The sequence below is a fragment of the Tenrec ecaudatus genome, chromosome 11 (assembly GCF_050624435.1).
Source record: "Tenrec ecaudatus isolate mTenEca1 chromosome 11, mTenEca1.hap1, whole genome shotgun sequence".
NCBI lineage: Eukaryota > Metazoa > Chordata > Mammalia > Afrosoricida > Tenrecidae > Tenrec > Tenrec ecaudatus.
This window is the reverse complement of record NC_134540.1, coordinates 23,842,132-23,855,163: the sequence shown is the minus strand read 5'-3', so window position 1 is coordinate 23,855,163 and position 13,032 is coordinate 23,842,132.

The following is a 13,032-nucleotide window of genomic DNA, read 5'->3' as shown; positions in this document are numbered from 1 at the left end:
CTCGAAGCAAAGATCACCTCACACTTCCATGCAACCACAATGGCACAGCTGGGTCCCCCCAAATCCCTAGAGCTGTGAAAGAGCAAGCATGCGAAGGTAGGCATAACCTAGAAAATGGATAATTTGTGTGTGGGGAAAGTGGGAGCGGGGTTAATTTGGTCGTGAACCTCTCTTGAAACTCACTGATAACGGTTGGGGCAGGATGTCATTCCTATCCAAAGGTGAGGCTCAACGGGGACTGTGAGACGTGGTGTGGGGAGACTCTTGAGTCCTGTAGCTTCAATCCTACCAACTAATGAATGTGGATGTTTGAAGATTTGATTTTAGGTCGGAGGACGGGGGAGCCTTTGTCGGCAGGCGCTCACGAGGCAGTACACAGAGAAGGAGCACAGAGGAAGGGAACTGGGACACCTGGGGGAATCTGAACCCTTCTCAGTGGGCACTGCTGGCTTTCGCCCAAGGAAGGTAAGGGCAAAGAGCAGACACAGGGTGAAGCTTGGCCCATCAAGTCCACAAACTCAGGATGACTTCAGGGAGCACAGGGAGGAGGTAGCCTGTCCACCCCACTGGTCCAGTGTCCACCATGGGGTTCAGACAGAAGCAATACGCACGAAAAAGAATCTATCTGAAAATAAAATCAACGCTTCACCTTGTTTTGTTGTTTGCTTGTTTTCGTGTTTAGGGGAGGACGCAAATTAGGAAATGTGACTTTGCCCCCTTGGTTCCCCCATTAATCAGTTTTGTCTCTTGTTTCCTGAATTGAGAGAACTCTATTGCTTCGTGTTGCTCTTTCTGATTCATTTTTAGTCAATCTACTCTCAATGTTTATTTACTGGAAATGAATTAGAAATTACCAACGTTATAGATTATCCATTTTCAACCAAATCATTGTGTGAAACAAATTGTTGTGCTGAGCAGCTTGCTGAATTTTAATCAAATTACATTTTGTCACATTGGATTCCGTGAAAGGGTGTTGCATAAATTGTCTGAGGGGAAAATTGATTAAGAAAAAAGTCCCCCTCAGCCCTCAGCGTGGCTTATGGTGAAGCACTGTGGAGCAGCCACGGTAACCACTGAAGGAGAGTCATTGGAAGCCGCGGAGCCTGCGCAGACTTCTTTTTTGGCCCTTAAAAGAAACCCCCGGAAACAGTTATAGGAAATTCATTTAGACTCGTCGGCACCTTGTCTGACTCAGAGGAGACCTGTGCTCGTGTCGTTTCCAGAGGTTGGGTATTTAGGAGTTCGCCAGAAGTTAAGTCCGCAGAGCCTCCAGGTGAACTTCAACTTCAGACGTGTAGATCAGCAGCCAAGGACATGGCAGGATCCTTTTCCAACCCCCAGAGCAGGCAGAAAACACTATCTGAGAAAGGCTGCACTGAAGTACACGGCCACCTTATTTTCTTCCTGTCTTACATACCAGGAAGTTGGATTTTTGTTTGTTTAGTTGTTTCTGTTTTCATTCTTTTAATAATAGCTTTATTGAGATAGAATGAACATATACAATTCTATAGTGCAATCATATTGAGAAGAGTTGGACGTTGTTTTATGGTGGTGTTCTGGTCAAGACTGGCTACATAATCCATAAGGCTTCTTACAGATTAAAATTGGTGGCCAATTCATTTTACAAAGAAAATAGAGAAAGGGTATTGAAATCATTGTATTCTTTTCTTCAATAGCATCTCAATTTGTCATGGTGTTTTTATGTTATTCAACATTTAAAAAATTAATTATTGGCATACATTTTCAATTCGTCTTTATTGTGCAATTCCAGGCTTGAATGCAAATATAAGTACCAGACTCCTATAGAGAATCGCTACAATTTCCAATTGACCTTTCCTATATTGTACCTACAAGGAGAAAGCTACACAAAACTAAAGCAACTGTTCATATACCACTTCTTGACACAAACACACTCCTCAGAGACACCCCTCCCTTTGGCTGATTGATAAGAAAGGACTGGGAGGACATGGAACTATGGGCTTTCCTATCTTTAGCTTTCCTTCTATGTCGTCATTATGATCTTCAGTGCTCTAGAAAGTAATCCAAATGGCAAAAGGTATGATAGGATTGCTCAGGCATTTAGTTTTTTTCAGGCCATCATTGTCGTGTGTCTAAACCTGGAACAAGTTTTGCTTTGAAGAGAAACCATAGCCTCGTGAAGCTACCCCCACTCTATTCAGTCTTGTTTCTCAGAATAGGGAGAATTATCAAAGGAACAAACCACAGAGTCTGGGAAACGAGCCAAAATTGGAACTTCCAAAGTATTCGTCAATAAAAATTGTAGAATATTCATAAAATGAAATACGGTTTTTGTTGTGTTGATGTTGTTTTTAGGTGCCACTGAGTTCATTCTGGCTCATAATCACCTTATGTAAAACAGAAAATATGCTGCCTGTCCGGGATGCTCCTCACAATTATACCTATATTTGAGGCTACTATTATATAATCATCTGTCAATCCACCTTGTCAAGAGCTTTTTCTTCTTCACTGCCCCTCCAGTTGACCAAGCACGGGGTCATTGTCCAGAGACAAGCCTTCTCTTCAACCTTGCTTGTAAGGAACACGCAAACTGTACTTCAAATTGATTGGTTCTTGGGCAGTCCGTGGTGTAGTCAACATTCTTGACCAGCACTAGAGTTCAAAAGTCTCAATTTTTCCTTGGTCTTCCTTGTTCGATGCCAAATTTCCACAAGTATATGAGGAGATGGAAAATACCATGGCTTGAGTCAGGCACACTGTAGTCCTCAAAGTAACATCCTTGCTTTGAACCATTTTAAAGAGTTCTTCTGCAGTCGATGCATCCAACACAAGGTGTTGTTTGATCTCTTGACTTCTGCTTCCACGAGCACTGATTGTGGATCCAAGCCAGATGTGATTCTTGACAACTTCAGTATTTTCTGCTTTTATTATGATAGAGTAGTGAGGGTTGGGGGTTTTCTTTACAAGGCGTTATAATCCACACTGAACACTGCAATCCTTGATCTTCATCAACAAAGGATTCAAATCCTCCTCACATTCAGCAGACATGTCATTTGCATATGGCAGGTTGTTAATAAGTTTCCCTCCAATTCTGATGCTGTATTCTTCTCCATATAATTCCTCTTCTCTGATTATACGTTCAGCATACAGATTGAATGAGTAAATGAGAGGATACAACTCTGACACACACCTTTCCTGACTTTAAACCAGCACGAATCCCTTGTTGTGTTTGCGCAATTGCCTCTTGGTCCGTGTACAGTTTCTGCAAGAGCCTAATGAAGTGTTCTAGAATTTCCATTCTTCACAAGGTTATCAAGAGTTTGTTATCCTCAGTTGCATGCCTTTGCATAGTCCATAAAACACAAGTAAAAATATTTCTAGTATTCTCTGCTTTTATCCAAAATTCATCTGATGTCAACAATGATTTCCCTTGTTCCGTAACTGATTCTCAATCTTGCCGAAACCTCTGGAATTTCTCTGTCCAGGTACTAGTGCAACCATTGTTGAATGATATTAAGGAAAATTTTACTTTTATGTGATATTGATATCAATGACACTGTTCTATCGTGTGAGCATTTTGTTGGGTCTCCGTGTAAATATGGATCTCTTCCAGTCGGTTGGTCAAGTAGCTATCTTCTAAATGTCTTGGCATAAACTAAGGAGGGCTTCCAGTATTTCATCAGCTCTTTGAAACATTGCAGTTGGTACTCTCAGTTTCTGGAGCCTTCCTTTGGGCTAATGCTTTTAGTACAGCTTGAATTTTTTTCTCCATTACCACTGTTTCTTGCTTAAATAATACTTCTTGAAATGGTTGAATGTCAACTAACTCTTTTCAGTACAGTGTTTCTGTGTATTCTTTCTATCTTTTTTTTGTTCTTCCTTCATGGGTCAAAATTTTGCCCTTAGAATCTTTCGATATTGAAACTTGAGTTTTGAATTGTTTCTTTGTTTTTCCATTTAAGATATGCTGGGCATATTTTCTTTTTTGGCTTTCTAACTCCAGGTCTTTGTACATTTCATGACAATATGTTACTTTGTCTTCTTGAGCTTCCTTTGAAATGTTCTCTTCAGCTTCTACTTCATCGTTTTTTCTGCGTGCCTTAGCTACTCTATGACTCCAAGTGAATGTCACAGTCTCTTCTCTTTTTAAAATCGCTTTATTGGGCGCTCATACGGCTCTTATCACAATACATACACGCTTCCATTGTGTTAAACATGTTTGTACATTTGTTGTCAGAGTCTCTTCTCACATCCACTTTGAGCCTTTATTTTTCCCCTGTGTTTCTAATGGCCTTTGCTTTCTTCATGTATGCTATTCTTGACGCCATCCCACAGCTCGAGTCTTCTGTCATTTGTGTTCAATGCACCAAATCTGTATTTGAGTTGTTCCCAAAATTCAGGTGGGATAGGCTCAAGGTCATATTTTGATTCTTGTGGATTTGTTTTAATTTTCTTCAACTTCAACCACAACTTATATGTGAGTAGGTGGTATTCTGTTCCACGGTCGAGCCATCACCTGGTTTCAGCGAATATCCAGCTTTTCCATCATCTCTTCCATAGATATAGTCAATTTAATTTCAGTACAGTCCTCCTGGAGAAGTGCAGCTGTTTAGTGCCTCTTGTGTGCTGAAAAGAGGTATATGCTTTGAAGACATCCTTGGTCTTCTATCAGGAAATCTCCAGCTTCGCTCCTTTTTCTTTATTTCCCTTACTTTTATTGGAAGCTCTTACATCTCTTATCACAATCCATACATTCATCCAGCTTGTCAAGCACATTTGCACATATGCTGCCATCAGCACTTTCAAAGCATTCTCTTCCCATGTGAGCCCCTGATATCAGCTCCCCATTTTCCCCCTCCCTCCCCTGCCTGCCCTCCCTCACAAACCCTTGATAAGTTATAGATTATTATTTTCATATCTTACATTGTCTTCCATCACCCCTCACTCACTTTTCCATTGTTCACCCCCCTGGGAGGATCCTTGTGATGGATTTCCCCTTTCTTCCCCCCCTTCCCTAATCCTCCTGGTATCTCTACTCTCATTGTTGGCCCTGGGGGGTTTATCAATCTTGGATTCCCTGTGTTTCAGGCTCTTATCTGTAGCAGCGGGCATGTTCTGGTCTAATCCAATTTGTAAGGCAGAATTGAGATCATGATAGTGAGGTGAAAGAAGTATCAAAGAACTAGAGGAAAGTTGTGTGTTTCATTGGTGCTATACTGCACCCTGACTGGCTCATCTCTTCCTTGTGACCCTCGGTGAGGAGATGTCCAATTGTCTACAGATGGCCCCCATTCACCTTGGGTATGAGTTTGTTCTGGGTCTTAGATGCCTGATACCTGATTCCATCCAGCTTCCTTTCTTTAACCAAGACCAGGTTTTCCAACTATTGTTCCTTCTTTGTTTGCAACGTTTACATTCCAATCTCCAATAATTATCAATGCATCTTGATCGCATGTTTAATCAATTTCTGACTAAAGATGTTACTAAAATTCTTCAGTTTCTGTACCACTTGCTCTAGTGATTGATGTAAAAACTTTAATAACATCTGTATTGATTGAGTTTCCTTGATGGCAGGTAGATACTATCTTATCACAGATAGCACTGTGTTTCAAGGTAGATTTTTGAAAAGTCCTTTTTGGTGGTAATCATGATGCTATTCCTTTAAATCTCTCATTCGTATAGTAAACCATATGATTTTCTGAGTCAAAAATAATGAACACCAGTCCATTGTAACTCAGTGATTCCCAGAATATCGATTTTTATGCGTTTTGCTTCGTTTTTTGATGACTTCCATTTTTCTTCCATTTATATTGAACATTCCAGTATTGTACATTCTAATTGTTATTTTTATTTTACAGCTATTTCTTCTCATTTTGAGTCACACCCCATCTACAAATGAAAGTCCCTGCGGCAGCTGCTGTCAGTCTCTGGGTCACGACCCTTTGGGGGTCGAACGCCTCTTTCACAGGGATCGCCTGATTGGAGCAGTAGCAAAATGACAGCGATGAAGTAGCAATGAAAATAGTGTTATGGATGGGGGGGGGGTCACCCCAACATGAGGAGCTGTATGAACGTGCCGTGGCGTCAGGGAGGTTGAGGAGCACTGCCCTAAACTTTGACTCTATCCCATCATTATGATGGACTCCGCGTTGAGCTGCTGTAAGTTAGAATTGACTTGAGAGCTCATAACAACACCGACTTTGAGAGGACTCTTCTGTCATATTCTGAGTGCCTTCTGTCCCAATGGGTCTGTCTTCTGTCACTATCTCTGACACTGCTGTGCTTCTATTCAATAGGTTTTCAGTACCTGACTTTGTTAACTATTCCTGTTTTTCACTGGACAATTCCTTTCAGTGGACAGTCCAGTCCTTCTAGACTTTTACTAGTCTGGAAGCTCTGCTGACATGTGTTCCCCTTGGAGGACCCTGTTGGTATCAGAAATACCAGTGACATAGCATCACAGCAACACACAGGCCATCACAGTAGGACAGATCGACAGACAAGTGGTGAAAGGGAATGCTCACCAATAAAAAGGGACAAACTACCAATTATTTGCATCAACATTATGAATTTCAAAAATATCATGTAGTACAAAGGAAGCCAGAACCAAAAGATAAGATACTGTATGATAGTCTATTATGATAGATAGAAACACACTAGTGGCCTTAGAAGGGACTAAGAAATTACTCAAAAATGGCCTGACGGAACTCCTAGAAACATTTTATATTTTGATTAGGATTTGGCTGAATATCCTTGTGTCAGAAATCATCACACTGTACATATTAGATTCCTGAGTTCCATTCTCTATAAAAAATATCTATGTAAAGGAAAGTTATTTTATATTTCCATTTCAAAAAGTATTTGATTATTATTGTACTTTTCCTCTTTGAGACAAATTTTAAAGTCAGTTTGTCAAATATCAGAAGACTCCTGTGATTAAGCTTCAAAAAGCAATTTGTGTGCTTATTTAGGGAACATTTGTGTCTTTATTAAATCATCTCAATCATAATTCTTTCAATAGGCTTTTGTCATATTAATTTCATTAAGATTATCTTCAACTAGATAATTATACAGAGTGCTTACATTTAGGTAAGTATATTGCAAGGTCATTTACAGATAGGTTTGGGTTAATATTAAGTTGATTTTCCCCTTATTTGATAGTCTTATTGATTATTATTGGCATGTAAAGTAATTAATGGGTTTTTATTTGTTTTATAATGTTACCGCCTTCCGGAATTCTGGAATTCTAGGATAGATACTAATACTTCTCCACTTGGTTCTCTGGACTTCCTACATAGTAAACACTATTATCTGTAAACAATGATAAATTTCTTTTTTGTAGTATGTATCAGGCAAATTCAAAAAGTTCATAGAAAGGTCCAATTATCTTTTAATTACATTTTTATACACTTTCTCAAGTCTCCCTTTATCATTTTTAATTGTATTTTAATGGTTAGAGTTCCTACAATATTAATTTGTATTGTGTTAAATAGAAGTTGCAGAGTGAAGAATCTTGCATTTTTTATGATTCCATTTTTATTATTTCATAGCCAAGTTGAGATATTTGTTCTGAGAGTCTAACAAATATGTATCAGTTTACTAAATTTCCTTACATTGCTTGGAAGATTGCTTTTTTATTTGCTTGTTCTTTTTATTAAAATGAGTGATAAATGTCATGAAATTGTTAGCCTAGAAGGATACTCATACTTTTTCTTCCTTAAAATGTGTGGGAGTTATCAGTCTTAAGAAACTTGATAACTATAGAAATAGTTTTAATTACTAAAATAGTGTCCACTTGTGGATAACATATTAATTTTTAACAGATGGTAGATTTCATCAGTTAATAATTTATTTAGAAATGTTTTATTGACCTTTATAATTTAGATAGCTCTTTGATTACCACTTTTTCTTTTAAACCTTATCTGGCTTTTATATCAGGGCTACCCATGCTTCCATTGACTTTGGGAAGCTGCCAACTTATCTCTTTTTCTGTAAGAGTTGAAGGATTGGAAGATTTGTCACAACTTATCTTTAAAATAACCTAGGCATTGTATTTTTATCAAATGCACCCAACCACTCTAATTGTTCCTATGAATACTGTAATCCATTTGGAATTTTAGATCTTTCTTACTCTATACAATCCAGGCACTGATTTTATGTCCTCAAAATTTTCAAATATATGAAACAGACATAGAAAGAGTATGACCAAATCTTTCTTTCATTCTTAATATTGTATACATTATTTTACCTTCAATAAGTCTTGGCAAAAGTCTTTTTAGGGAAAAACATTTGGTTTTACTTGTAAAGACTGTTTTTGGTTTTTACTAGTTCACAAAATTTTGCTTTTAATCTTATATCATTCTTTTATTTTATATTGAACCCAAAAGAGACATCATAAAGTTTTCTATCTTCATCTAGTAAATGCATTTTAAAACAATAGCTTTCCCCTCTACCCTACAGTGTATCCGTGTGTTTTAATAAAGGACATTCTTTTTTAATAATTTATTTTTAGATTTATTATTTGTTTCTAATGGTTTTTCAAAGATTATTTCTAAATCTTCAACTGATTGTTTCAGGCATTCTAATATTTATCATTAACATATATTCTTATTACTTAAGATCAGAGAATATGTTTTTATGACTTAAGAGGGAAAGACCTTATTATCTATAAAAAATTTTTGTGTACCTTACATCTCATTTAATGCTTGTATGACTATTCATTTTGAAGCATATATTTTCACATATAAATTACATTATTGAAATCCTTTGCATTTTGTGTCATTTACTTTCTGGTTTTCTGAATTTGTAAATTATGAGACATGTTCTAAAGTCCCTCAAAATAATTTTGAATTTGTGACATATCTTTGGATTTTAAACATGTTCAATGTTATGTATTCTAAAGTGATATTATTAGGTTACTATGAATATGCCTATATTGGTAGATGTTTTAATGCTTATCAATATAAAATATATTGTCTAGCTTTGGGGGTTTTCATTTATAATGATTTCTTCAATAAATATTTGCATGTACATTTAATTTGCACTCCTTTTCAAATAATCTACTTCATCAAAGGCTCTGAGTAGTAATGTTACCAAGCAGGAAGTCCAAATCCGTAGCAAGCATAGGAGAAGATGCTCACCATCATCAGCCACCGCTGGGGAGATGCAAATCACAATCACTATGAGATACTATCCTCATTCAAATATCAATGAGAAATAAAACACAGAAGCAGTAGGGGTTAGAGAGAGTGGTAGAGACTCTGGAACCCTCATCTATTCTTTCCAGGAAGGTAAAATGATACAAAGATTATGAAAAACAATCGGCAGTTCTTCAAAATATTGAACACATAACCTATCCAAAATCCCAATTCTAGGCATGTGCTCAGAAGAAATGCAGGCAGAAATGTAAACAGAAATTACACTGTTGTTAATTGCATCACTGCTCACAATAGCCAAAATATGGAAACAACTACAGTGGGTGAACAGATAAACAAACAATATATATATGCATGTATATATTGGAATAATGCTCAATTATAAAAGGAAATGAAGAATTAGGTGAAAGTTTATGGAGTAGACTGCAGTTGTACATTAAAGAACTCATATATGCTGATTAAATTCATCCATTGTAACCTCCTTGGTGAACTATCCGATCTCGCAGTTCCTCTCTGTGTTTCCACTCCTTCCAATTTTTAACCCAAAGAACTTTGTCCATAGGAAAAGGATGCCCTTTTGATCTTAAAATTTAAGACTTAAATGGCTAATGATTCTCTCATGGAGATGAGTTAAGTTCCAGACCTAAAGGTAAAGGACCATATCTGACTGTTAATCCTGGTTTCATCATTGTCAGACACCAGCAGGGTCACGCATGGTGGACAAGCTTCATCAGAGCTTCCAGACTAATAAACTAGGAAGCAGGTGGAGGTAAGCTGCACCTGAAAAATTAACCACTGAAAACCTTATGAGTATTAGAGGAATGCTGTCTGCCTGGGTAGAAGACTCTTGGCTGGAAAGCATCAAAATTCAACAGAGGAAGAGCTGCCTCCTCAAAGAAGTGCCAATCTCACTGATGGCAATGGAGCAAAGTTTTCAGAAGAACAAAAGAAATCTATCAGCTCATTTTCCTCTTCCTCCCCACTCCTCCTTCCCTCGTGAGCCCTTGATAATTTATAAATTATTTATTATGTCATATATTGTCCTGTCTGACATCTCGTTTCACCCACTTTTCTGTTGTCCCTCCCCCAGAGAGGAGGTCACATGTAGATCCTTGTAATCGGTTCACCCTTTCCAACCCACCCTCCCTCTACCCTTCCAGTATCACCACTCACACCACTGGTCCTGAAGGGATCATCTGCCCTGGATTCCCTGTGTTTCCACTTCCTATCTGTACCAGTGTACATCCTCTGGTCTAGCCAGATTGCAAGGTAGAATTGGGATCATGATAGTGGGTGGGGAGGAAGCATTGAAGAACTAGAGGAAAGTTGTATTTTTCATCATTGCTACATTGCACCCTGACTGTCTCGTCTCCTCCCAAGACCCTTCTGTAAGGGGATGTCCAGTGACCTACAAATGTGCTTTGGGTCTCCACTCCACACTCCCCCTCTCATTCAATATGGTAAGATATTTTTGTTCTGATGATGCCTGATACCTAGTCCCTTTGGCACCTCGTGATCGCACATGTTGGTGTGCTTCTTACATGTGTGCTTTGTTGCTTCTGAGCTAGATGGACGCTTGCTTACTTACCTTCAAGCCTTTAAGACCCCAGATGCTATATCTTTTAATAGGCAGGCACCATCAGCTTTCTTTGAAATGTTTTCTTATGCACCCATTTGTCTTCAGCAATCATATCAGGGAGGTGAGCACACAATGATATGATTTTTTGTTCTTTGATGCCTAATAACTGATCCCTTCAGCACCTCGTGGTCACACAGGCTGCTGTGCTTCTTCCATGTGGGCTTTGTTGCTTCTCAGCTAGATGGCCACTTGTTTACCTTCAAGCCTTTAAGACTCCAGGCATTATATCTTTTGATAGCCATGCACCATTGGCTTTCTTCACCACATTTGCTTATTCACCTGCTTTGGCTTCAGCGGTTGTGTCAGGAAGGTGAGCATCATAGAATGCCAATTTAATAGAAGAAAGTATTCTTGCATTGAGGGAGTACTTGACTGGATGCCCAATGTCTTTCTTCTACCTTAATACTAAACCTATAAATATATGCACATAGATCTATTTCCCAATCCTCATAAATATATTTGCATACGCACATGCCTTTATCTGGACCTCTATAAATGCCCTTTGCCTCCCAGATCTTTCCTCTATTTCCATTGACTTTTCTCCTGTACCACTATCATGCTCAGTTCCCATCTGGGTTTTCAGCAATACCTCTTGGTTACATTACCCTTGATCAAGCCCTACCAGGCCTCCCACACCCTCTTTACCACCAATTTGGATCACTTGTTCCCTTGTGCATGAGTTTGTTCACACCACTACCATCCCCCCCCTCCACCTCTGCCATGCCCCCCCAGAACTGTCAGTCCAATTTTTTTCTACTCCAGATAGTTCATCCAGCCTATCTTATTTAGACAGACCTGTGGAGATTATAACTTGCACAAAAACAAGACAGAGCAAAACCAAGCAACAGTATACAACAAAACAACAACAACAAACCAATGACAAAAAAAAACAAGAAAGAAAAGCTTGTAGTTAGTTCAAAGATTGTTTGTTGGCCTTTAGGAGTGTATGAGGAGCTGATGCCAGGGGCTTAAGTAGAAAGCAAATGTTTTGAGAATGATGAGGGCAATGAATGTACAAATGTGCTTTACACAATTGATGTATTTATGGATTGTGATAAGAGTTGTATGAGCCGTTAATAAAACGATTAAAAAAAGGAAATGATGATAGCAACAAATGTTCTTGATGGAGGAAGGATTGGGATAAGGGTTGTACGAGTCCCCAATTAAATGATTTTAAAATGAAACAAACAACAAAAAAGAAATCTACCAGGAAAAGTACAACCAGAGTGCTTCTTAGATCTAGGATGGGGAAACTTCCTCTCCACTATTTGGACATGTTATTAGGAGAGAAAAAACTCCAGCGAAGGACTGTAGGCTTGGCAAGTAGAAGGTCAATGTAAAAGAGCAAGACCCGTAATGAGACAGACTGACCCAGCAGTTTCAGCAACGGGCTCAAACACAAACACAATTGTGATGATTATGCAGGACTGAGTTGTGCTTTCTTTGCCACAGACTGGACGGCACTTAGCAATAACACAACCTGGCAATGTTTCTCGTGATGAAATCTGTAGCAGTCTTGTCACTAAATGGGGGCCCTTCAGGTGTAGGATATCGAGGTGAAATATAGTTCATACCACCAGGACTTCTTGGGCTAGTCTCGTGTCACTGACAATAACATGCATAGGTGTGAATTTGAAATGATGTATTATCCGGAATGAAAGTTCAAAAGAGGAAGATAACGGCGTTGGTAAGAGGACAGCAGCAATTCTGCATGAGAATCTGGATTTCACAGGCATAACGGAGCTTCCCTGCCATTCGGGAAGATCAGGAGCCTGACTGCCTCGGGGGTTCTACCCCCGTTGCGATAAGCAGAAGGCAGAGAGTTCTGAGAGAGGGCAGACTGGCTATCAAATTTAGCACTCCTCTGAACTATATTAAATCCAAGAGGAGCAGCTGATTGGGACTTAAATGTGAAACCATCATTATGATGTAGAACTCCCTTGTGAGGATCCCGCGGTTTGAGAGAACTGCGGTTTAAGGTTACAGTTCTAGTCTAGTTTTTCTGATTATTGTGAAGCAGGGCAGTCGTTTGAGATGGGCAGCCCGATTTCTTTCGTCATGTGGAAGATGAGGCAGATGTTGCTATAACACAGCAATATAAACGGAATCCGAGTAAGAGAATGGGAAAGGCCCTAAATCCCTGGTTAAAAGTCCAGTCAGACAATGAATTGCCCAGGTGGCACAGACTAAGCATTGCAAAGAGGAAAATGCCTGGACCAGAAAATCCAGACTCACCCTTTTTCCCCCAGGAGGACACCT